Raw genomic sequence first — 26,371 nt, 5'->3', positions numbered from 1 at the left:
TTTTCCTACTCATATTGAAATACTGCCCCTCAATGAGGCCAAACTTAGATTCACAAAAGCACTATATATGTGTGTAAATAACCATATGTCATAAAGACAATCACCACTTTGCCTCATTTCCAAAAGGAAGCACAAACCCTGTGTAAGTGCCTGGGACCCCTGGAATCTTGCGCTGCCTGGAGATGGGATGGTGTGCAACACTGGTGTCTGAAGCGGGGTTGGTGTTTCCTGGAGGAAGGCCTGTGAGCAAGATGTACCTGAGTCGAAACGGAGGGAAGAATAGCAACACTCCTTGAGTGGCTTGAGAGAATGAAGCAGCAATATAGCTGGCAGCAGGGCTGGCAGTTGGATAAAATGGAGCGGCTGCTGGCAGAGTGGCTGGCTGAAAACTTCTGTGGAGAGGAAAGCAGGACATCCTTGCTGGATGAAACGCAACAGGTTGAAAGTGATCCAGGAACCTAGCTGCAAGGCACCCAAAAGGAAGGGGTAGCCAAACAGATCCAGAGTGGCATGCAACAATGTTTAAATCACTAGTATGCCACTTTAAGCAGCCATGGCTCCCCCACAAAAGAATCCTGGGAACTGTAGTTTTTTAACAGCACTAAGTGTTGCTAGGAGATCCCCTATTCCCCCCACAGAGCTACAATTCCAAGAGTATAATTGTACTGAGGGGGGATAGAGGACTCCTAACAACTGCCAGCACTCTTAACAAACTACACTTCTCTAGATTCTTTGGGAGAAGCCATGGGTGTTAAAGTGGCTTTAAATGTGTAGTACTGATGGGCCCTTTATCTCACCAACATCTCTGAAAATTTAAAAGTGACCAAATATCACTTTCCTCTTTCTGTTCCTGTGCATCTGCTTTGCAATCTAAAATGAATTTGTTTTCACCAACAAAAAATCAGCAGCAAAATAAAGCCAAGCACCTCTCTCATTTGAGCATTATGGTGGAATTTAAAGGTAGCATTTTGTGTTGTTGTCACTAAACAGCCTTTTGTAAAAGAGGGGTGGGTGTGTATGAATTATTGTACCTGAAATGTAGATAGTTATAAAAATGGCATTAATTTGCTTAGACCGAGAGATTTTCACAGGAGAGCAACTAGCAGAAAACATTATGAAAATGTCCAAGAGGACTGGTAATTGAGTTGATTAGTATGACCTTGGTTATGAAGGTAATAGAAGAGTGAATGGTGCTTAGACTGAGTTATAACCCTGCTCCCTTATTCTGAGATGTAGTGAGGTATGTAATTTGTTCAGGGTGAATCTGAGTCGCCTAACCTCTTCCTGACAAGGTAATACACACTTGACTACCGGAGCCTGCCCTGCTGATTCTTTTACCCCAACAGAGTAAACAGAGTGGGGTCAGAGGAGAAAATGATGAACTGTGCTCTTCCCTGGAGGCTCAAATATGTTAATTTTATCCTCGTAGACACATTCTACTGTCAGACTGTGCTCAGAGAATTAGAAAACAAACCAAAAAAAAGGAATTCCATCTCCAAAGAATATTCACACACACACACACACACACACACACACACACACACACACACACACACAAACTGTCTAGGAATTTAGGCAAAGGAGAATATTTACCCTGGTAGAATTGAATGTTATTCACTGAATGGCTTCTTACATGTGTTGAAGTAGTCCCTCCTTATTTACCAAGGGCAGTGCTTGATTCTCAAAAATGGTTTTCTACCTATTCCTCAACTGCCCCTCCTTATTTACCAGGTATAGTCTATCCTTTCTGATACACAAGAACATAATGGGAGTTCTGCTGGATCTGTCAAAAGCATGCAAAGTGCATGCTTGTGAGGAAGCCCACAAGAAGGACTTGATCTCAGTAGAAATCCCATGATCTTCAGCAGTTGGTACTCCAGCACTGGAGGTAATACCTACTTATCAATTTCTTATCAATTTCTTTGTGTTGTCTCTATTGCTGCCCATTGTATGAGTTTTTGAATGAGTTAGCAGTGTCACTGAGAATTCTCTGAGTAGCTATTGTCTCCACCATATCCACCCTAGAGAGGTTTAAGATAAACATTTGTATATTTAAAATGGTTTCAACACATGCAATTAACTACTTATAGATATGTAACTGTTTTATGTGTGTTGTTATATTATAAATGAGGGACACAGATGGTGCTGTGGTCTAAACCACTGAGCCTCTTGGGCTTGCTGATCGCGAGCTTGGCAGTTCAAATCTGCATGACAGGGTGAGCTCCTGTTGCTCTTGCCAACCTAGCAGTTTGAAAGCATACCAGCACGAGTAGATAAATAGGTACTGCTGAGGTGGGAAGGTAAATAGCATTTCCATGTGCTCTGGCTTCCATCACGGTGTTCCGTGCACCAGAAGTGGTTTAGTCATGCTGGAAAGCTGTCTGCAGACAAACGCCTGCTCCCTCAGCCTGAAAGCGGAGATGAGTGCCACACCCCATGCACAAATTCAACTGGACTTAATCGTCCAGGGGTCCTTTACTTTACCTATAATATAAATCAGTTTTGGATACTACATGGGAAATGATGCATACATCAGGGAACACAGGTAATTAGGTTTGACTTCCACACTTTACATGTTTGCTGTGCAAAACATCAGTGTAACATTGATGCTTCCACTGATGAAACAATTGTGACAGTAGATCTGAGCTTACGGAGCCTTAAGGATATGATCCACCATAACATTCTTGTGAGTAAATTCTGTTGAAACAAATGGAAGTGCCATAACAGCTGTGCTTCCATTCATTTCAGTGAGGAATATACATTAAAAACTTTCCAGTCAATTGTTTAAGACTGCAGTAGAGATTGGTGCTGCATAGAGGTTGAAGGCTGTTTCTGGTTTCACATTAAAACAAAACTCCACCTAAATAATTTATTGTACTGTATTCTTATTACAAAATTTGAAAATGTCAAAATATTGAACTGAGCCAAAGTGGTTATGTTCTGAGCTTTTTTGCTTTTGGAATGCCTGGAAGCAAATATTCTAAGTGAACTCTTATGGATCTTCAAGATAGAATTTTATTAAGGAGATGATGACAGATCTTCAACAGCAACATCGTTAGCAGGGACATTGGAGTACAGTTTAAGAGAAAGCTTTCCAACAATGTTTCAGCAAGAGGTACAATCTGGTACACGCAAACACTTCTAGGCATTTGGATAAAGTTTAATTCCCATGAAAATGCTGGAGGACTTTGGAAAGGAGGGATCTGAATTTGCAAATGTGTGTTCAAAAGTTTAACACAAACATGGAAGCAGCACACAACCCAATAAATTCTGGCAGGAATGGACACCTGCAGCAGCAGAAATTTCCTTTCTGTTAAAGTAAAGCTTCAATAAAGTGCCTTACTTTTACCGAGGACACTCATAAGTGTGTACAAGGGGCCTGCCAGGAGTGCCCATTCACTAGGTTACCAGACGTCCCCGGACAGTCCCCAGATTTGCAAATCTGTCCCCGGACAAATTCCATCCCCGGAATTGCCATTGCCCAGTTTTTTAAAAACTGTGCATTTATGTTTCACGGGGTGCGAAAGAAGGGCTTTGCACCTTTATACAATATGCATGTGTGCTTGGGCCCAGGGTCTTTTGCCTCACCATCCCCGCTACTGACTCCCTGTTGCTACTTAGCTTCAAAAAAGAAAAAGGGGGGCGGGTCCCTGGATTCATTGAAAAAAATCTGGTAACCATACCATTCACACCCAAATGGATTTTATTTATTTAAACAACAGGAATCAAGGTAATAAGCAGAAGAGGGAGATGCAGGCAGAATAAAAAGGCTGAAATGGAACTGGACTGGATCTGCAGCTTCTTCCTGTATCTGTCCATTCCAAATCCATTCTAAATTCATTTCAGGCTATGGGGACACTCCTCTGTTTCAAGGGCTATGTGGTCTAAATCTGGATTAACAATAAAGAAGCCTAAGAAAAGAAAGAAGGGGGATACCTGAAGCTGCCCACCAACCGTTTGTATGTGGATAGCAGATTGAGTAGGCACAAAGCTCACCTGATCACCTTCCTAGCATGGTGAGATGCATTTGGGTGTATCCAATGTTAGAGTAGATCCATTGAAATGGGCACAACTAACTTAGGTTTCAATGGGTCTATTCTGAGTAAACATTAGTTGTCAACAGCCATCCATCCATCCATCCATTTATTTATTTATTTATTTAATAAATTTGTCTCTATACATATAAAGAAATTGATTTGTGCAAATCTTTGTCCTCTTTTCCCTGTAATCTACTCTAACTCCTGAAGAGATTTTCCAGCTGTTGAATGTAGATTTCATATTTTGCTGCAGAGAAATATTTTATTTTATTTAAAAAAGTATCTCTAAGCTGCCTTTTAAGGTAACCACTATGTCCTACCTCCACTGTCAGAGACAGCATGCCTATGGCATACCAGCTGCCGAGAATTGCAAGGGAGGAGAGTGCGACTGCATCTGGGCTTGGAATGTGGGCTTGCCATAGGCATGTAATCAGCCACTATGAGAACAGGATGCTGGCCCAGATGGGCCTTTGGCCTGACCCTAGCAGGGCTCTTCTTATCGCCTTATACATCCTGGCCAAAGCCTATCTGCAAAAAGCCCTCTCACACATGATGTAAAACAAGTGTACTTGTTTTGGTCTAACAAAGATCAGAGGGATGTAAAGTCTGTCAGTTGAGGCAGCCTCATGTTTTACTGCTGCATGGCTAGGGAAGTTTATCTTAAGTTGCTTTGGCAAATGATTACCGTGGCTGCAATGAAACCCTCCCCTCCCCCCCCCCCAGATATTATGGTCTGATTACTATTAATAATAGTACTATCCCTATCCCTATTAGCTGCTGTTAATAGCTGCTATAGTTGCTGGTCTCGACAGAGGTTAACGTGTTGTTGGTATACTAGCTGTGTTAGAGCTCCTGTCAGAAATGACTTTGTATAGGAGGCCTAAGTGAGGGAAGGGGGAAAAACGGGCTGGCTGCAGACCTTTTTTGTTTGCCCTGCTTAATAAGCCATTTGGATCTATCAGCGCTTTATCAAGCCGCTAAACAGCAGTTGCTCATTTCCATGCTCAGGTTGGGAATAGGGGTGGTGGTAGGAGCATTATTTTAAAAAATAAAAAAATGAAGAATTATAGCCTATCATTTTTGCTCTCGTGCTAAAAGGGCCCTGGATTGTGATGTATCCTTGGCTCTGTCACCGTGCTAGCTGACCCTATAAGCGGGCAGGCTCTGACCACCAAATGCGAGTGGAATAAATTATCGCTGACACTCCGATATTTAATTATGCAGCTGTCAGAGCGGCCCTTTCGAAATTCATTTTAATAAAGTGGGAACTCCCCCCCCCCTTTCAAGGTGAGAGTCGGGGGAGTCACCTTCTGTGTCAGCCTGAGGTCTCTACCACAGGCTCTGCATTCTCCCCCCCCCCTCCTTCCTCAAAGTCTGTCACTTGGGCTGATAGAAAGACCAGATAACAGCACCAGTGTCTATTGGCTTTCTCCCTCCCCCCCCCCATCCCTTTGCCTGAATGAACATCCTTCATTTAAACCCACAATAATGAGGACCTCAAAGTCAGGTAGGCAGCCACAAGGGCAGTTCGTCAGGTTTCGGGAAGCAGAGGTGGGGGTTACTGGGGGAGAGAATGGAGGGGAGAAGAGAAAGCTTATTATTATAAAATCCACTCCATGTTATAGCTGCAATATCAAAGCGATTGTGTTCAAGTCTTCATTCTGATGGGTTTATCAGCAATAGTTTACATGGTATAACCAGATTTTTTTTTAAAAGGCCAGAAATTAAACATGGGGGGAAATGAGGAGACCTATTCTATTGTTTAGCTGCAATGCAAGAGAGAGAGAGAGAGAGAGAGAGAGAGAGAGAGAGTTATTTGTTCCTCTTTCTTCTTCTGCTTGCAATCTTGCAAACTAGATATGAGGGTTAAAAGACATAGGAAACTACAATGCAACACAAATTAATGTGCACAACTGAAACACTAAGAAATGTATTGTGTTGATAATTCGAATGCCCTGCCATCCTGAAGCATATTCAGATTATATAATCTTACCTGTTATTTATTAGAACTCCATATACACATATTGCATTGGTCCTTGTAGCTCCATATATGTATATTACATTGGCCCTAAATCACACATACACTGAAAGTATGGAGGGGAGAGTTGGCTGTACCTGGTGACAGAATCCCTGATGCATCACACCCAGTCAGCCATGCCCCATCAGCACCTTCAGCAAAATGTCAGATATGTAATGCTGTATGTATGTTCTCCGTGCAATCAAGATCACCTTTCCAGACATTATGGCTAATGAACAGATGTCAGGGATGTTGTACAACATCAGACTTGCCAGGGGAGGTGTGTGTGTGTGTGTAGAGCATCATACAACATTGGGACAGACCAGCAAGTACAAGCTCATTTCCCCTGCCATGCACTGAGCATGGAAGGGACCGTACAAGTAAGATGATGCATAGGATGGAAGAGTCAGCCAGTGGCCAGAATGCTAGACCAAGATGTGGAAGACCAGATTTCAAATCCCCACTCAAAGATTAAACTCAATGAGTGACCTTTAACTAGCCACTGTTTCTCAGTCTAATCTACCTCACAGAGCTGTTGTAAAGATAATATGTGGAGAGAGAACATCATGTGAGGTGCCTTGAGCTCCTAGCAGAAACTGTGAGATACAAATGTAGATGTAATGATCATAATGACACGGTAGGAGTAATCAAACCCCATCCCATTGTGCCTGGATTCACACTCAGTTGATCCAGATCCTCCACCTGAACAGCATTTTGTAGTGAATTTTAAATTGCTGTGAACTACTTTGAGAGACAATCTTTTGCATAGGATGAAATATAGAATGAATGAATGAATAATATAGTGCAATGACATAACTTTTAATTATTATTGTTGTTTTAGCACACACAACAAGCAGATTAAGTGACATTGTTAATGAACGACACTTCTGCTGTAGGGTGCAAAGTGGGGGACTTGAAGATCTCACCCTCTTTCATTCCAGTTTTACACTGCCAGGTTTCAGTAGGGATGTGTTTCATTGATTCTTGCACATTACCGTGTGTCCAGGTACTTCAGTATGCATGTCTATATAAAACAGCCTGCAAGAATTTAGTCCCTTGTGACTGAGTAATGCGAAGGGCTGTTCAACAAGCAAGTTATGTCCCCACCACAACACACTCACACACCCCAGACTGCTATCATAACATTTGTGACGGAGCCTTCAAAGTCATGCTTGCTGCTGGAGGAAGGTGATGGTCTAAAGGAAATCAATAAGGCATGCATCCCTTTTGAGCAAATGGTAGCAACATCAATTGAGAAGGAAAGGATATTTCACATCACCTCCTAGGGTGTACTGCTTAGACAACTAGAGTTGGCTCAGCTCAAGGGATTAAGCTGACATTCTACAATGGAAACTTGGTACACATTGCAGAGCGTTAACTTAAGATCATGTGTGCATCAAAATGCAGTATATAATTTCGTGCGTCTCTCTCAAGTATCCTGAGCCTAAAGACTGGTGCTCGGAAATGTTACAAAACAAGGTATTCCAATGTTAAAATGGCCATTGGCTATTCATTATTATACCTGCCTTGGCAAACCACTTAGTTTGGTTCCTGCAATGCACTTGATCTGGAGCTACACTTGAATATAGTCCAGTCAAATCCAAACACTGCAGCCCAGTTGCTGTTTAAAGCTAGGTGCATGGAGTATCTTACTTAAGCACTGAAGATGTGCCACTGGTTACTAGTTAATTCCTGACCAAGATGCTGGTTTTGACCATTACAACCATACATAACTTGGAGCCAGTGTGTCCTAAGGAGAACCTTGTTCCACCCAGCCCCTGTCTCTATGCCAAAATATGCAAGGGAAGCCTTGCTCTGGATACCCTTGCATTCTGAAACTAGGGGCTGACAATCACAAAGAGCAGCAGTGAGGCTGACAGTGAAACTCATAAGAAGCAAGGACAACTAAAGGTAAAGGTACCCCTGCCCGTATGGGCCAGTCTTGCCAGACTCTGGGGTTGTGCGCCCATCTCACTCAAGAGGCCGGGGGCCAGCGCTGTCCGGAGACACTTCCGGGTCACGTGGCCAGCGTGACATCGCTGCTCTGGCGAGCCAGAGCTGCACACGGAAACACCGTTTACCTTCCCGCTAGTAAGCGGTCCCTATTTATCTACTTGCACCCGGGGGTGCTTTCGAACTGCTAGGTTGGCAGGCACTGGGACTGAACAACGGGAGCGCACCCCGCCGCGGGGATTCGAACCGCCGACCTTTCGATCGGCAAGCCCTAGGCGCTGAGGCTTTTACCCACAGCGCCACCCGCGTCCCCGACAACTATTCCTTTCTAAAAAGGCAATCAGGGCTGGCCCTACCATTAGGCAGTGTTCTGTGGTCTGGTAGCAACAGGTTTTTTAATATGAAAAACAAAACAAAACCTGAAGATTTATTTCTGTGTTTTTATTGCGTTTTATGGCATTTTATATGTGTTGTAACTGAAGATGTCTCATTGCTAACTAAAAGCACTTTGATCCCAATGCGACTTCTCTGAGGATAAGAGGGCCTGAGGTGATCTTTGCCAATATCCCCTCCGTCGTACCTCCTCTGCTGTTTTAAAGGGTCCCCTGACTCTCTAAAGCAATAAGAGAGGCTCCCTCCCTGTTTCGCTAGTGGGAGTTTCTGCTAAAAACTTTGGTCATTGGGAGGGACATCACTGGATGCAATTTTGCATTATGAGCTGCCAAAAGGTGCTGGTGGGCAGAAAAGGAGGCTGAAATTTTATGATTATGATGTCAATAATAATAATTACTAAGTCAGTTTTGTATCATTTCGTTGTACCCTAAACTGGGTGTTGAGTTGCCATTTGAATATATTTATCTATAATATTTATAGTCTGCCTTTCATTAGAAAATGGTTTATAAAGTGTGTTTTTAATGCATAAATCAACCTATACCTAATTGTGTTTTGGGTGGGGGGCATTTTAAACTGGTTACAGTGGTACCTCGGGTTACATACCCTTCAGGTTACATATGCTTCAGGTTACACTAACCCACTAACCCAGAAATAGTACCTCAGGTTAAGAACTTTGCTTCAGGATGAGAACAGAAATCATGTTCCGGCGGCGCGGCGGCAGCGGGAGGCCCCATTAGCTAAAGTGGTGTTTCAGGTTAAGAACAGTTTCAGGTTAAGAACAGACCTCCGGAACGAATTAAATACGTAACCTGAGGTACCACTGTTCAACAGTAAGGACTTGCATGAATGCTTGGTCCTTATAATAAAAAATATTTTCAACTCTGTTGCCAGGGCGTGGGATGAAAGTAAAGAACCTGGATCAAGGCCTATATTGTGGATCTCAAGGCCTGGTGGACTCATACAGGAGAAGACACACCTTGAGACCCCTGGGACCAGGACCATAGGTAAAAAACCAGCAAGGCCGCCCACAGCTTACAGTGACGCCCAGGTTCAGTGGTCAGAAGACAGTCTTCTTAACTGCTTCCCCGTGCCTTGCTGTAAAACAAGACTATTTTAAAACAAACACTATTTTAAAATAATATTTAATTTAGCCATATTTTTGTATACTGGATTTCCAACATCTGGAGCTATGCAACAACTTAGCATATTAGCCCTAACATGGGGTCTGTTTGAGATATACTAGGGTTTATATATTAGGGGTTGTTGGTAGTTCTTTTCATTTTGGTTATTCATTATGTATAACAACCCATTTTACCTCATTCCTAGGAAACATCATTGCATTGGTTGTATCACATCTTGACAGATTAGGCTAAGAGGCTTGAGAGGTCTCTCTCTCTCTCTCTCTCTCTCTCTCTCTCTCTCTCTCTCTCTCTGTGTGTGTGTGTGTGTGTGTGTGTGTGTGTGTGTAGCACCCTGCTTGTGGTTAACGCTTAGCTGGAATGAAATATTCAACGCAGCAATAGAGAAATTAAAATAATAATTTATTTGTCAGACAAATAAATGAGAGGCACAGTGGTATATGGTTACCAAGCTCTGGCCTGGCCTCCTGCCATTATGGCCAGCACTTATATTCCCTTAATCCAGCCCCCTTTGCTCCTCCTTGGCTGCATCTGTCCAATCAGCCTGGTTGGATTTCCTATTGGCTGCCTGCTATATCCAATCACAAAAGATACACCCACATCCTCCTGTCCTTATATGGAGCACAAAGAGCTATATATTGTTACATCTATAAATGACAAATAAGTAGTAATATATCTTACATGTGTCTCAACAAGGAATATTAATTACCAGCTCACCTCTTGCCCTCTTCGCCCTATTGCCTTCTAAAACAAATGGTTAATCTTAAATTTTTATCTTAAACATATGTCAAGGATCTTGAGTTTCACATCAACATTGAAAGATCTCCTTCATTTGAGAGTTTCTAAACAAATGTCTGACAGCCATATATCAGGACTGCTTGGATGGCTGCTTGGATGGCGTCTTCTTGTCTGACAGGGGGCTGGGCTCAATGGCCCCTGTGGTCTATTCCAACTCTAGGACTCTATGAAATAAGAATCTAACATCTAAATTTGTTACTTTCTAAATCCTTTGCATAGTTACATTTAAGCCAATATATTTAAGCTAATATATTTCATACATTATCATAGGTAACCTTTTAAAAGAATAAAGCTTCTCAAAATAGAAAGGAAGGAACTCAGTAAAAAACAGGTTTTAAAAGGAACCCCTTCAGTTTACCCCCCCCTTCAGCCATCTGCTCTCCTCTTTAGCTGTTCCCAATATTTATTACCCTTAAACTCTCTCAGTTTAAGAAAGAAACTGCCTTTAAAAAGGACTTCCCAAAAATGCTTTCTTTCTGCCAGCCAGATGCTTCTCCATTTGGTCTTTAACCTTGGAAAGAAGATCTAGCTCATTTTACTGGGAGGCACATTGGCATTATTTTACTATTTACCAACTATTAATTATGTTTATCTCTGCCTTTTTTATCTTTTATAACATGTAGGGTCAGTGTCCTTACTCAGTCTGTAATTTCAGCTTTTACGACTTTGAGAATTGTTTTCTGCTATCAATCAAGGGGCCCCTTGTCTAGGAAGAAAACACTGTCAGTGTTTTCTTAAGCAGCTAGCCTTCTTGCCTGGCGTGAAACTTTTAAAAATCTAAGCCCTCTTTAATATACAAGCCTTGATCAAACATTAATAAAATGCAGGCTTATGCCTGATGCCTCATTCCCCCCTTTCAAGCTCAAGGACCTTCGTCCCAAGTGTCCTTGATAGCTTGACCTTCATCATATTCCTGAGGTAAAGCTCTGTATAGGGCCATGATATGAGGTAGAGTTTCATTTGAAACCATCTTGCTAATTGTACTTCTAAAACATGAAATGATACATGGCATCATACATAAAACCATTACCACTACTGTCAAGAAAAACAAGCAAGACAATAGTATCCCTTTGAGTCCTGTGACATTAGGTAACCAATTGGTGAGCCATCCCATATCCCATCCTTCCCATGTTTGTACTGGGACATGTGCTATATTCTCCATCTTTGTAGCCAACACACGGATTGCCTCACCATTATCAGAAATGTTAAAGCAACAGGCATTCCCTGTCAAGTTCAAGACTCCACATAGGCCTCCCTGCTTGGCAAGTACATAATCCATTCCCATTTTCAGCTGCAAAATGGCGGCTCTACTTTCATCCAACTGTTGTGCAATAAGTCTCAAACTCTGGGCCGTTGCATTGGTTACAAGTTCCACTACTGCTTGCAATCGAATTATTCTGTTTAGATTATAGATAGGATCCCGTGCCCCTTGTATGAGCTCACCAGGATTCCAGGAGGCAGGATCATAATAGGCTATAATGCGCTCTGGTGGCCAATCATCAGTACCGCTCCAACTTTGGGTACTTCCTCCTGCTATATGAGAAATATCAGCGTTTCTTCGTGTACGCTTGGCCAAATTAGTAGGCATAATCCACATTGGTGGTAATACCCATCCCAGGAAACAAGTCCCACTCCATTTGGAAGGGAGTTTCTTGTATGCCCATTCTCCACATATCCACCACAACCATCGGGTCTGAGGTTTTTGGTACGTGGAGTACAGAAGGCGAAATATCAAAAGAGGTAGAGAGTTCACAGTGCAGTATGTTAGATTGCCTTTTTCTGTCACAGTTATGTTCCATACCACTTTCCATGCATGAATAAAAGGAGGTGCACAGGGCAAGGTATTCCGAGTTCGATAGGTAGTACCGTGTGCCCAGGTATGACTATTCTTAAAATAATCCCAAGTATAGTGACAATGAGAAGAGCCTATCATGATAGAATCAGCTGCATCTGATGATTTATGTACACAGAATTCCCCTTGTACAGGTATAACTCGTAATGGTTTAGTTGAGTTCCATCCGTGGAAATTCTGTAATTCTGTTTGGTGTGGTATTTCGCTTACCATACCAATGGCATCTAATGGTATCGGTAATAAGGGCATACCTCCCTCTGAATCATCTGGCCCAAGAGAGCAAACAAGGCAATTGGTCCTATTTGCAACATTGGCTACCATTTCAGCTAAACCTACCCACATATTGTGGTCATGGCGGAATCCATATTTAGTCAATTTGGTCAGATTCAAGGACCCTTCCCCTTCCCAAGGGATCAGGATTAATAATAGAATCATGTTGATGTCTAGCATATGCATTCCTTCCACAGAAGAGTACCTTATTGTGATAGCAAATAAATATTAGTCCCAATATAATTCCCCCAGTGACAGGAATGGGGAACCACCAAGACCAAAACATATATCCCAAGGATCCCCAGTGAGTAATATCTCTGATAATTGTTCCACAAGGGGGCAGTCAATCAATTGTATAAGAGAATCTTCCCGTTCACAGTCGCTGGTTCAGACGCTCCTCAAGCTTCAGGCGTGCGCAGGTCAGCCAGCTTCCAGGTTGTGGCTGCAGCAGGCCGGTCGTCTAATGTTGCCCGTGACCTAGCCCGTTCCCGGTAGGGCTAGATACAGGGGTTTTTGGAGAGAGTCAGTTTTAAAGGATTAGAGGGGTCACCTTTGCACGTCCAACTGCCTTCGGACTTCTTCAAACGAGAGTGATGAATCCAGGGGGTCACCTCAGCTACCTTCACCGCTGTTGGAGTAGAGAGCAAGACGGTGTAAGGTCCACGCCACTTAGGTGCGAGTGGATCACGTTTCCACTCTTTCACCCATACGCTATCGCCAGCCTGGAACTGATGAATCGGCTCGGCAATGCTGCACGGCGTGCGCTCGAGGACCCACCTGTTAAGAGAAACAAAAACACGGGAGAGAGATTGCACTTGTCCCTGTGTCACATGGTCTCCTAGTTGTTTAAGGTCAGCTGGAATATCCTGAACAAAGGAGGGCGGTCTCCCATACAGGAGCTCAAAAGGTGACAACTTAAGTCTTTTTGTGGGTGCACACCGAACACGAAACAGTGTTATGGGTAACACATCTACCCATCCCAATCCCGTTTCCTGGGTTAATTTTGCCAATTGGGTTTTCAGAGTCCGATTCATTCTTTCAGTTTTCCCTGAACTCTGAGGCCTATATGCTGCATGCAGTCTCCATTTCACTTGTAGGACTCGACATACTTCTTGTACTACTTGATCAATGAACGCTGGCCCATTATCACTTCCAATGCATCTAGGTAATCCAAACCTCGGGATCAATTCAGTGAGGAGTCTCTTAGTTACCTCTCGTGCCTTTTCAGTTCGGGTGGGAAAGGCTTCAACCCATCCGGTAAGAGTGTCTACAAACACAAGGAGATACTTGAATCCCTTAGAAGGGACCAGCTCTGTGAAGTCCACAATTAGACTTTCCATGGGGACATATCCCACATGTTGGATTCCAGGAGGTTGTACCGGTCCCTGCCTGGGATTGTTTTTAGCACAAAGAACACATTTCTGTGAAATGCAAGTTGCTAATTGTGATAGGTTAATAATATACAACTTCCGACTGAGACTCTCTCTGGTTGCAGTACCGCCAAGGTGAGTAGATTCATGATAATTTCTTACAATTGTGCCTGCTAGATGATGAGGTACATAAATCCTATTGTCCGGCAGGATCATCCAACCGTCCTTCACAACTGCTCCTTCCTGTTCAGCCCACTTCCTCTCTTCTGGGGTATAGTGAGGTTTAACTTCTTCTGGAACTACCTCTGGTATGAGGGCTGCTATAAATCCTCCCACAGGCTTTTGGGCTGCCTCTCGGGCTGCTTTGTCAGCCGCATGATTTCCTCTGGTTATTGGATCCCTTCCTCGTCCATGACCTTTGCAATGCATTACAGCAATCTGTTCTGGAGCCCATACTGCTTCTAACAGGATTTCTACTTCAGGTCCATATTTCAAAGCCTTCCCGTGGGCTCCTATTAGACCTCTTTCTTTCCATAGAGCTCCATGTGCATGCAGGGTTAAGAAGGCATATTTAGAATCAGTATAGATGTTTGCCTTACATCCGGCTGCCAATTGCAGAGCTCTAGTTAAACCTATAAGTTCAGCTTTTTGTGCTGAGGTGCCGGCAGGCAAAGCTTCAGCTTCCACAACTTCCTCATTGGTGACCACAGCATATCCTGCTCGTCTGGCACCTTCATGCAGGTAACTGCTACCATCAGTGTAATATACAACATCTGGATTTTTCAATGGTTCATCTTTCAGATCGGGTCTACTGGAATAAACTTCATCCATTACTTGGAGACAATCATGTGATTCCTCATCATCTACCTCTGGTAGGGGCAGCAAAGTCGCTGGATTGAGCATATTCACTACACGTAGATGAATCCTGGGATTTTCACACAATAGGCCTTGGTATCTAGCCATCCTTGGGTTCGTTAGCCAATAACTACCCTTATATTCCATGAGTGTCAGAACAGCATGAGGTACATTCACATACATCGTCTGGCCGAAGGTAAATTTATCAGCTTCTTTGACAAGGCTTGCAGTGGCCGCTACTGCCCTTAGGCATGGAGGCCATCCTTTTGCTACTGAGTCCAATTGTTTTGACAAATAAGCTACTGGACGGTTCCAACTTCCTAATCTCTGGGTCAGGACTGCCGCTGCAATCCCATTCTGTTCATGTACATACAGCTGAAAGGGTTTTTCCGAATTAGGCAGTCCAAGGGCTGGGGCCTCCATAAGTCGTTGTTTGATAACTAAAAAGGCTTGTTGCTGCTCAGGTCCCCATACGAATGGGTCCTTCTCTGCACCTCGAGTGCTTTCATGTAAGGGCTTGGCCAGACTGCTGAAATCAGGTATCCATAGTCTACAAAACCCTGCTGTTCCCAGGAATCCTCTAAGTTGTTTCCTTGTGGTAGGTTCCTTGATAAGGCAAATAGCTTCTTTCCTCTCTGGTCTCAATGCTCGTTGTTGGTGTGAGATGTCAAAGCCCAAATATTTGACCTTTTCTAAACATAACTGTGCCTTTTTCTGGGAAACTCGGTAGCCAGCTTGCCAGAGCAAGTGGAGCAGTTCCTCTGTCCCTTCTTTACAGGTATCAAAATCCTTTGCTGCTAGTATAAGGTCATCTACATATTGCAGAACCACCTTTTCTCCAGGTATTGAGGGGTAACTTGTTAGATCCTTCGCCAAGGCAGTGTCAAACAAAGTTGGGGAATTTTTAAATCCCTGGGGCAATCTTGTCCAGGTTAGCTGGCCTTTTGTTCCTGTTAAAGGGTCTTCCCACTGGAAGGCAAATATAGGTTGGCTCTGTGGTGCCAGCCGGCAACAGAAGAATGCATCTTTCAAGTCCAATACAGTAAAAAATGTTGCTTCTGGTGGGATCAAACTCAGCAAGGTATATGGGTTTGGTACATTTGGGTGCAAGGTCTCGATAGCCTGGTTTACGAGCCTCAAGTCCTGCACTGGCCTGTATTCATCTGTCCCAGGTTTTCGAACAGGCAAAAGGGGTGTGTTCCATTCTGATTGGCAGGGCTTAAGCAGACCATATTTTAATAGGCGGTCCAAATGTTTCTGGATGCCCTCTGCTGCTCGCCGGGGTAAAGGATATTGCTTTACAGATACAGGGGTAGCCATAGGTTTTAAGGTTACTACAATTGGAGCTATATTCTTGGCCATTCCTGGTGGGCTATTTTCGGCCCATACTCCTGGTGGCACCTGTAGGGTTCGGAGGAGCTTGTTTAATTCTGTATCCAATGTGGGTTGGACTTGCAAGGCTGACATTAGGCGCCATGATTGTTCCTTAGGTACTGAAAGGGTAATTATTCCTGCTGCCTTTGATGGCAGTTTCATTTCTGGACCTCGAGGAGTGAAGGTGATTTGGGCCTGCAGTTTGGACAGCATATCTCTACCTAAGAGAGGTATTGGACACTCAGGTATATACAAAAACTGATGGGTTAAACGATGTCCCCCAATCTGGCATTCCAAAGGTTGGAGGAAAGACCTCTTAGCTGACTGACCAGTGGCACTTTTAATGACTACACTTTTGGATGCCTTTTTCTGCAATAGTTCTGGGAGTACTGAGTATTCAGCCCCAGTATCAATCATAAAGTCTATTAAATGGCTTCCTAATTGAATCGTGACCGTGGGCTCCTGGAAGCCTAACTTTATGGAGTCCGGTCGTTCCTAGTCTTGGGTAAAATCCTCCTCTGCCAGTCCAATGAAATTGTCTCTACTCTGTCCTTGTCCAGGTCTCTGATATCTTCCATTTCGGATCATTCCCCGTCCCCGTCCCTGGTTTCTTGGGCCGGAGCCTGGGCCTGGGCCTGGGCCTGGGCGTACTTCTTCCAACCTCAGGGGTTCAGGACACTCCCGCTTCCAATGACCCTCCTTCTTGCAATTCGCACATTGATTCCTTCCCAGTGGTGGATTCCTTCCCCGCCCTCTTCCTCCATTTAAGGGGCGGTAGTCTTGCTTCACTGCTGTGGCTAGCATTACCATCTTTTCCTTCTGCCACTTCTTCTTCTCTTGTTTCTCAGCCTCATCCCTATTCCGATAAACTCGGCGTGCAATGGCCATAATTTGGCTCATCAGCATCCCTTCCCATCCTTCTGATTTCTGAATTTTCTTACGAATGTCAGAAGCGCACTGGGCCACAAATGTAGCAGTAATCATTCTGCTGTTTTCAGGGGCTTCAGGGTCAAAAGGAGTCCATATACGATAGGCTTCTTGCAGCCTCTCTAAAAAGTCTCCCGGACTCTCATTTGGTTTCTGTTCTACTTCTGAGACTTTAGACATATTAGTGGGCTTCTGGCATGCCCTGCGAATACCTTGCACAAGCGTCTGGCGGTAAGTGGTAAGTCTGGCCAGATGAATTGCATTGTTTGGATCCCAATTAGGATCTTCCAAGGGAAAGTTATCTTGGAGATGACGGTCAATATTAAAAATATTTCCCACTCTGGCCTGCTCACGCAAATATATCTGTGCCTTTTCAATTATGTCTCTTCTTTCCTCAGTGGTGAACAGAGTATTCAGAAGCTGGCGACAATCTGTCCAAGTAGGACTATGAGTATTTACTATTGAAGTCACCAAGTCCATCATAGCCTGAGGTTTTTCTGCAAAAGATGGGGTGTGTGTTTTCCAATTCATCAGATCCGTAGTTGTGAATGGAATGTACTGAAGGGTCGAAGTTCGAGGTGGCCTTGGTCCGAGTTGCCCGTTAACCAGCACAGGCTCCTCAAGTGCATCAAATACTCTTCTGAGAGGGGCTACTACGTGATCTTTCTCTTCGCTTTGCTCTAGGGGCCTCAAATCATAGGGGATGGTATTTGTCCCAAGGCGTTCTTTTAGCAGCTTAATACGCCTGGCTGTATTGCTTGCTGACCGATTAAGGTCTCCCTGTAACTTCTGTAATAATTCTCTAGGACTTGGATGTACAGGGGTTTGGGGTAGGCAATCAGTTGTTCCACTAAAAGAGACTGTAGATGGAGTTCTACTGGGACTCACAGATGGAATAACCACTTCTGCTTGGGCTTCATTATAGGACTCCAATGCCTCCTGAAGATATTTATCATAATCTATCAAGGAGTCAAGTTCTGTGTCTCTACCCCCATTATTCGTTCCACTTTCTTGCCTTGGGGTTACAACTGGTGGAGGGTTTGGATTATGCTCCCTTCGATGTGGAGCATAGGGTGGAGGTGGAAGCACCTCTTCCTCTGGTCCCTCAAAAATGGGTTTGAGTTTATTTGGCAAGATTCCTTTCCTAGCTTCGGCTTTTACAGCCAATAATTTGCATCGTTGGACTTTGCATTCTCTTATCCATGGAGGATTTTTATTTAATGTGCTCAGCCAGGAATCTATATATGAAAATTGTTCTGGGCACCCTCCAGTTTCTTTGGTGATGTTAGACCAAAGTTTGCTTACTAAATTTATATCAAAAGTTCCCTGAGATGGCCATCCAGTATTTTGTTTTGGCCATTCTAGTTCACATAACGTTCTCAAGCGCTCTGGCGTCATTTTGACTCCATATGCCCCTGAGAAGGCTTTCTTAAAATTATTTAACATACATTCAAGAGGTGTATTTCCCCCCTTTGAACCCCCAACTCCCATTGTATGGCCCTGTGAAGTATCCACTCAGTCACTCACACACACGCTTCGTGGGTTTCCTTGCCCAGATGGAGTCGCCTCACTGGGAACCGAAGTACTACCCACTCCACACTCAGGTCAGCTACAGATTGCTCTGTACTTTCTCACACATACAATGCGCAAGATACTTCACCACACTCTACCTCCCAACTTTCCTTTTCCCCCACCAGACCACCATCTGATATACCCAACCACCTAGCGTACTCAGTTCCCACTTACTGAGACGCAGAAGTTTGATCAAGACTTCTCTTCCTCCCAATTAATTGGAGGGCCAAAAATCCCTTTGTGCACTTACCCCTTGGTTGGTTCCGTTTCCCCCCGGTCCGTCGCTGCCAGTGAGCAGGGTATCAGACAGACGAGACTTCTGCGTTCCCCTGGAAAAAATTTTTCCATGCGCGCTGGGTAGGCAGTTTAGAGATCCTCTCTCTTGTACCCTGCTCAGTAGAGCGAAGGGGCTGCGTTCCAGCAGACCACTTATCCGAGTCACGGCACCATAAAATGTAGCACCCTGCTTGTGGTTAACGCTTAGCTGGAATGAAATATTCAACGCAGCAATAGAGAAATTAAAATAATAATTTATTTGTCAGACAAATAAATGAGAGGCACAGTGGTATATGGTTACCAAGCTCTGGCCTGGCCTCCTGCCATTATGGCCAGCACTTATATTCCCTTAATCCAGCCCCCTTTGCTCCTCCTTGGCTGCATCTGTCCAATCAGCCTGGTTGGATTTCCTATTGGCTGCCTGCTATATCCAATCACAAAAGATACACCCACATCCTCCTGTCCTTATATGGAGCACAAAGAGCTATATATTGTTACATCTATAAATGACAAATAAGTAGTAATATATCTTACATGTGTCTCAACAAGGAATATTAATTACCAGCTCACCTCTTGCCCTCTTCGCCCTATTGCCTTCTAAAACAAATGGTTAATCTTAAATTTTTATCTTAAACATATGTCAAGGATCTTGAGTTTCACATCAACATTGAAAGATCTCCTTCATTTGAGAGTTTCTAAACAAATGTCTGACAGCCATATATCAGGACTGCTTGGATGGCTGCTTGGATGGCGTCTTCTTGTCTGACAGGGGGCTGGGCTCAATGGCCCCTGTGGTCTATTCCAACTCTAGGACTCTATGAAATAAGAATCTAACATCTAAATTTGTTACTTTCTAAATCCTTTGCATAGTTACATTTAAGCCAATATATTTAAGCTAATATATTTCATACATTATCATAGGTAACCTTTTAAAAGAATAAAGCTTCTCAAAATAGAAAGGAAGGAACTCAGTAAAAAACAGGTTTTAAAAGGAACCCCTTCAGTTTACCCCCCCCTTCAGCCATCTGCTCTCCTCTTTAGCTGTTCCCAATATTTATTACCCTTAAACTCTCTCAGTTTAAGAAAGAAACTGCCTTTAAAAAGGACTTCCCAAAAATGCTTTCTTTCTGCCAGCCAGATGCTTCTCCATTTGGTCTTTAACCTTGGAAAGAAGATCTAGCTCATTTTACTGGGAGGCACATTGGCATTATTTTACTATTTACCAACTATTAATTATGTTTATCTCTGCCTTTTTTATCTTTTATAACATGTAGGGTCAGTGTCCTTACTCAGTCTGTAATTTCAGCTTTTACGACTTTGAGAATTGTTTTCTGCTATCAATCAAGGGGCCCCTTGTCTAGGAAGAAAACACTGTCAGTGTTTTCTTAAGCAGCTAGCCTTCTTGCCTGGCGTGAAACTTTTAAAAATCTAAGCCCTCTTTAATATACAAGCCTTGATCAAACATTAATAAAATGCAGGCTTATGCCTGATGCCTCATGTGTGTGTATAAAGTTCTGACAATTCATGGGTAATTTAAATGTACTGCTTAAATAAGGCTTCTAGGGTAAAATAAAACCCACTCATTTTTTGCCACATATTGTTGGTAGTTTAATAGTCATCTGTGGATTGTTCTTTCTTCATGTAACAAGACAAAAAAAACCCCACCTTACTATATTTGTAGGTATGTATAAAATATGTGACTCAAGACAAGGAAATGTGACTCAAGACAAGGAACTGTATATGAAAGAGAAAAACAAAGCAAAACTCCAAAACATAAGGTGGAAGCAATTTCTACTGAAAACAGCAAACATTGCATTGTTTTGTGAATTCAGGAGAAAGCATACCTTGAAATAACACAAAGATGTGAATGTGTTTTTTCAGCTTGACAGTTTCAGCCTCATGCAAATCCACATGCAATATTCCGGAAACTTTCTGATGAATGGTGCACTTGAAACAGCATAGGTCACTGCCTTACGCATTAAGCAATATTGTTATGACAGTCTTTCTTTCCATAGATCCAAACGGATTTACAATGTGCTTGGCGAAATTGCATTTGTCAATGATTTGGCAGGGAACAATAATTATGGAACAAAACATTAAAAAAAAAATTCCATCATATCCCCACAGCAAATCAAAGTGCTGTCGCCTGTGTCTGATGACGTGCATAGCGAGGAAGATTCACTTAAATTAACAATTTTGAAATGCACAAAATGACAATCTGAACACAATATGGGAATGGGGGAGGCGAGTGGGAAATAAGGAACTGCAAATGCATTCTGACTTTTAACTAAAAAGTCTTGGACTAACCTGGAAATGGGAGACTTTTTGGCCCACAAATTCCTTCACAACTGAGTAAACTTTAAGAAATAAAAGTAGATTGAGCATCACCTTAATACCTGCTGGTGTAGTTTCCTACACTCTGCTCAGTGGCTTGTTAAATATGAAAAGATTTGCTTTGCGAAACCACAAAGTGAAATACTGCCTTAGATGGGTTAATTGCTTATTCCTCAGCTTGCAGCCCATTCACAATCATTGATAATAACTTGAGCACAACAATCAAATAACACTGGCAAGCACACACTGTCCCTTTGTACAAAATATAACATTAAAAGAAAGGGGTGGGGGGAGATAATTTGAGATGCAGGTAGTTTTTCCTCCTGACCCTGCCTGGCTGAGAGGCAAATTACATTAGAAAATGACATGCCATTCATCTCACGAGTAGTTGCAGGAACATTTAGCTAATTAAATGATTAATAAATTTAACACTGCTTTATAATTTCATTTAGCCATGTTGGAAATCACACGGTGCGCTGCGTGTGCATTGAATGAGATTAGGTGGGAGTTGAGGGTTTCACCGGCTGCCCTGATAATTGAGATTAGTCTATTACTACAGTGACCTTTTTAACTTTTATATTCTCTTGTTAAAGTGGAATAAAATTTTATTCACTTTTAAGGAATATTTACTTAGTGAAAATTTACATGAAATTAAAGAAACGACAAGCTTAAAAAGCTTAGTGGAGAAAACCACCTCTTATCTGTTTTATCTTCTATCTTAGCTTTTTTTCTCTGACTTCTCTTTCATCTGCCAGAGAAGACAGAGTTGCACTTGACAGGTGTGCATACAAAACTAGAATCTCAAGAGGAAAGGGTTGGCAAGTTTTGGATCAGTTCTATGTTGGAATGGATAAATCTGTCAATTTCAGTTTCTTTTTTCCCCAATCTTAAAATTCAGTTCGCCATGTTTCTACATCAGTGTGATTTTCGTATTTTCAAAATTCTCACAAAAAATTGTCAGCATTTTGGTGTGCATTTCCCCAAATATATACAATTGGAGTAGTATACATTAACAGTAGATTATGTAATAAAATAAAAGACGCGGGTGGCGCTGTGGGTTAAACCACAGAGTCTAGGACTTGCCGATCAGAAGGTCGGCGGTTCAAATCCCCGTGACGGGGTGAGCTCCCATTGCTCGGTCCCAGCTCCTGCCAACCTAGCAGTTTGAAAGCACATCAAAGTGCAAGTAGATAAATAGGTACCGCTCCTGCGGGAAGGTAAACGGCATTTCCGTGCGCTGCTCTGGTTCGCCAGAAGCGGCTTAGTCATGCTGGCCACATGACCTGGAAGCTGTACGCCGGCTCCCTCGGCCAATAAAGCGAGATGAGCGCCGCAACCCCAGAGTCAGTCACAACTGGACCTAATGGTCAGGGGTCCCTTTACCTTTATGTAATAAAATATTGTTGGACTAGGATGTTTCAAGTGAGGAATCACATTACCTGAACTGCTTGCCCATGAAAAACACCTGACATTTAAGCCCAAGGGAGATACCTCACATGTTGAAGGCATTTAAGAAAGCATGGGACCAACTTGCTAGTCATGTTTGCAGGATCAGTACAGACCTCTGACCACCATCTCTGTGCATTCAGATTAGGTAATATGGGTCTTCCACTCAATTGGGAATCCTGATTGCACAGGTTTCTGATGTGTGTGCAAACGCTAAGGGCTGCATGCTTAGAGGCCCCTTTCAGTTGGACCAGCCCCACCATTAGGCAGAGTACTGGGCACATACTGGGAGGTGTGGGAGGGGCAACAGTAGCAGCCCTCATATATTCCCCTTGAATCCTCTGGGTGTTCTCTATCAGAAGAACTCTATCAGATGGCCTCATAACCCACTTGCACCCACTATATTACATAGCTACCCTCAAGTGTGATGAAATTGGGCACTGTCCTATGACCAGTGCTGAATAAGATTCAAATTTTGACTGTGAAATAAGTGGGCCATTTTCTTGTATTTTGCCTATGGCAGCAAAATATGTTGGGCTGTTGTTGCATTTTAGGCATTCAACTGAATGCACAGGCATCAGGGGTGTGATCAGAGGGCTAAACCACCACTAGAGGCATGGCTTCACTGAATGTCAGTGGGCTTTTATCTTTAGTACTAAGTGTAAGAGTATTGTTAAGAAAACATGATGGAAGATTACAGCGTCCTTTTCCAGATTGGCAGCTGCAGACCACATTGGTACAGTTTTAGTGTACGGTCTAATGTTTGTGTATATCAGAGGTGGGGAATTCCAGGCCTGAGGGCTGAATGTGGTTTTCTACCTAGAAGCCTCTCCACGGGCTACACCTCTCACTGGTGTTGCTTCATACCCTCCTTGAGCGTTTTTGTCTGGTTGAAATGTGTCCTTGAACTCTGGTAATACTTCTTGCTTGCTGGAAGGAGGATAGAGAGATATGTGTAAGTGTGTGTATTAACTGGTCTGCAGTACAAAGGTAAAATTTACATTCATTGCTCTGCCTGCTTTTGCCTCTGGCCCTGCCTACCACCGACATATGACCCCCCCCAGAAGGGGGGGGGTACGGAAGGGAATGGGGCCCTCAGGATGAAGCACATTCCCCACTCATGGGGCAAATAAACTTGTGCAGATCCAAAAATATTTAGTGTGGTTATTTAATCAGGAAGGAAAAATCTAACGTTAATAACCTTTCCCTTCTAAGGCAATCCCTCTTTTTTACACCAGGATTAGAAACACACACAGTAGCTACTTAGCCAGTTCACTTGAAACACAGAAGGAAGATAGCCAGTGTAAACATAAAGGACTGAATCCCGATAGTTTTCAGTGATTTCACATTAAGCCTTTATGACTATGTTCACAGCACCAGAAGAAATATGCACTGAGTAAATATGCACAGTAGTTTAAATTACCCAACTGAACAGCAGCTAAAACAGTGAATCCTCAATTAATACCAAGTGTTAAATTATCAGAACATTACACACAGTCAAAAAATTAACCGGTTGCTGTATTTGCATTAAAAACTGGGTGGCACACAATCCTTCTCTTTTCCAAAAGGAAGTACCCAGAGTTACAATTTCATTTACATGATCAATATCTGTACAGAAAGAGAGAACAGTCTATGTGCCACACAAGTATCATTCATGAGTGAGACTCCACTTCCTGAGGTTACATATGAAGTTATAGTATGCTGAATTAGACTATGGTGGTTGGTCTAGTCTAGTACTGTATCCTATGACCCAATGACTGAGCAAGATATATTTTCCAGCTCTGCTACTATGACCCTTTTAACATGAGCTGCTGGGTGTTGAACACTGGACCAATGGCTCCTTCAAGATGTTGTTGGGCTAGAACTTCCATCATCCTTGGCCAGTGGTCAGGGATGATGGGAGCTGCATACCAGTAACATCTGGAGAGCACTACATGGACTATCCTTATATACATGCACACCTATCAGTCATCAATTCTGGACCTTCCTTGTGCTCAGTGGCATAAAAATGTGAATATAAAGTCCTGTCTAAGTCATATCATAACTCCAGCTAGTTCTGTATTGTCTACTGTGAATGGTAGGAACTCTTCATGATCTAAAGCTGAGGTTTTTGGGATCCCTTTAACCAGAGTAGCCAGTTGGGACCTGCTGCATGTGAAGCAAGTGCTCTTCCAATGAGCTATGTATCTTCTATCAGTCATTTTGCTCGGTTTCTCCCAACTCTTTATATGGTCAGTCAATCTAATGACCACTCCTGTACGCACCAACATCCATACAGCATGAGTGCATTTACAATATAATGTCTGCACTGGGCTCCTGGCAGTTGAGAAATGAAAGTATGAGATATCGTGACTTGTACATGCACGTGTGGACCAAGGACGGAAGAGGACTCCGTCCTACTTGGATTCCGAAGTGGAGTCACCTCATGCAATCTAGACATATCATGACCCAGATCAGATCAATGGTGCACTTCAGAATATGCAATATGATGAGGTGGTCTGTGACTTGCACATTCCCCTCCACCTCCCCAATTTTCCCACCCCTGCTGAAATAATATATCAAGCCCAACTCGGCCTGATAAACTAGTATATTGGGCCACCACACACTCTGATATACACAGAGCATGTCCCCTTGGAAGAAATAGGACTTGACAGCATTCCATCGCTCCCATAGGGAATTGTACAGGTGAAAAGACGTATCTGCCCCCATATAAACACTGGAAGGAACGAAGGTAGCACACAACCCTCAGATCACCTAAGTACTTTTAAATGTGTTTGTGGGCAGGATTTTAATGATTTTCCATTAAAAATCCACCTGGAAATGGGATGGGATGGACTTAGTTTTCTCCCCTTTGAGAAGCACGATGGACTGAATATTAATAGGTTCCTAGTGTGGATCAGCTTTAAGGCACAAGCAACATGGTTAAAAAAATAATCTGGGCTTCCATCTACCATAGAACTCTTCAAACAGCTTGTTTCTCATGTGCGATTAGAAAAGACTGTAGCTTTTATATCCTCTGACTTGGGCCAGTGACATTCAAACAGAATGTTTCCTTCAGGAAACATGATATTTCAGACCTGTTTCCTGAAACCTGCAATTCTACAGCCTTACAAATGTCAGAGTTAATACTGTGTTTTCTATAAAAACAACAATATTCCAAAGGGGGGGGTGAGCTGCCCCTAAAAATACAACTCTTACATCATGTTTGTTAAAGCCAGAAGTGCAAATACAAATTTCACACGATGGGAAGAGTGGGGAATTGTGCTGTCAGCTGAAGACATGACAGGATCTTGATAACTGTTATCCGTCCATAACTGCACACAGAAGAGTAACTAGTTTTTGTAGAAACCTGGCTTTTCAAAGCAGCCAAAATGAAGCAAAGAATGTCACTTTTAAGTACAGCCATGGAAGATCCACATCATTTTATATATCTATATCTCCTCCACTTTTCAGCCAACACTGGTTCCCGAAGTGGCAAATGACTAACATTCACAGGAAGGTATAATGTGTCAGGGATACTTGAATGCATTATTATCTCCATGTACTGTAACACTGAAGCTGGAAGTGGGACCATGCTGCGTGTTACATGGAAGCCTTTGCATGCACCACCTCCCTGAAGACATTGGTACTATGCATGCTGGGGCTGTGCACCATATTCAAAGTCTGAATCCTTAGCCAAACTGGGAGGACCAGACCTCATTTAAGTTGGGTTGAGACAGCCCTGGATCAACAAGGGTTGGGTTGAGCAGCCCAGAGCC

The 26,371-nt window shown here is 43.0% G+C and overlaps 1 protein-coding gene across 1 annotated transcript in view; it reads right to left on the bottom strand.

Moving 5' to 3' along the window:
- The window catches only part of WWOX (WW domain containing oxidoreductase), a 571,088-nt gene that overhangs the window by 38,395 nt on the left and 506,322 nt on the right, over positions 1 to 26,371 (bottom strand). The gene's annotated exons all lie outside the window — the stretch shown is intronic.

This window comes from Podarcis muralis, chromosome 7 (assembly GCF_964188315.1).
Source record: "Podarcis muralis chromosome 7, rPodMur119.hap1.1, whole genome shotgun sequence".
NCBI classification, from domain to species: Eukaryota; Metazoa; Chordata; class Lepidosauria; order Squamata; family Lacertidae; genus Podarcis; species Podarcis muralis.
Note: the sequence above shows the minus strand (reverse complement) of the source record. Positions and strands in the feature narration are given on the sequence as shown.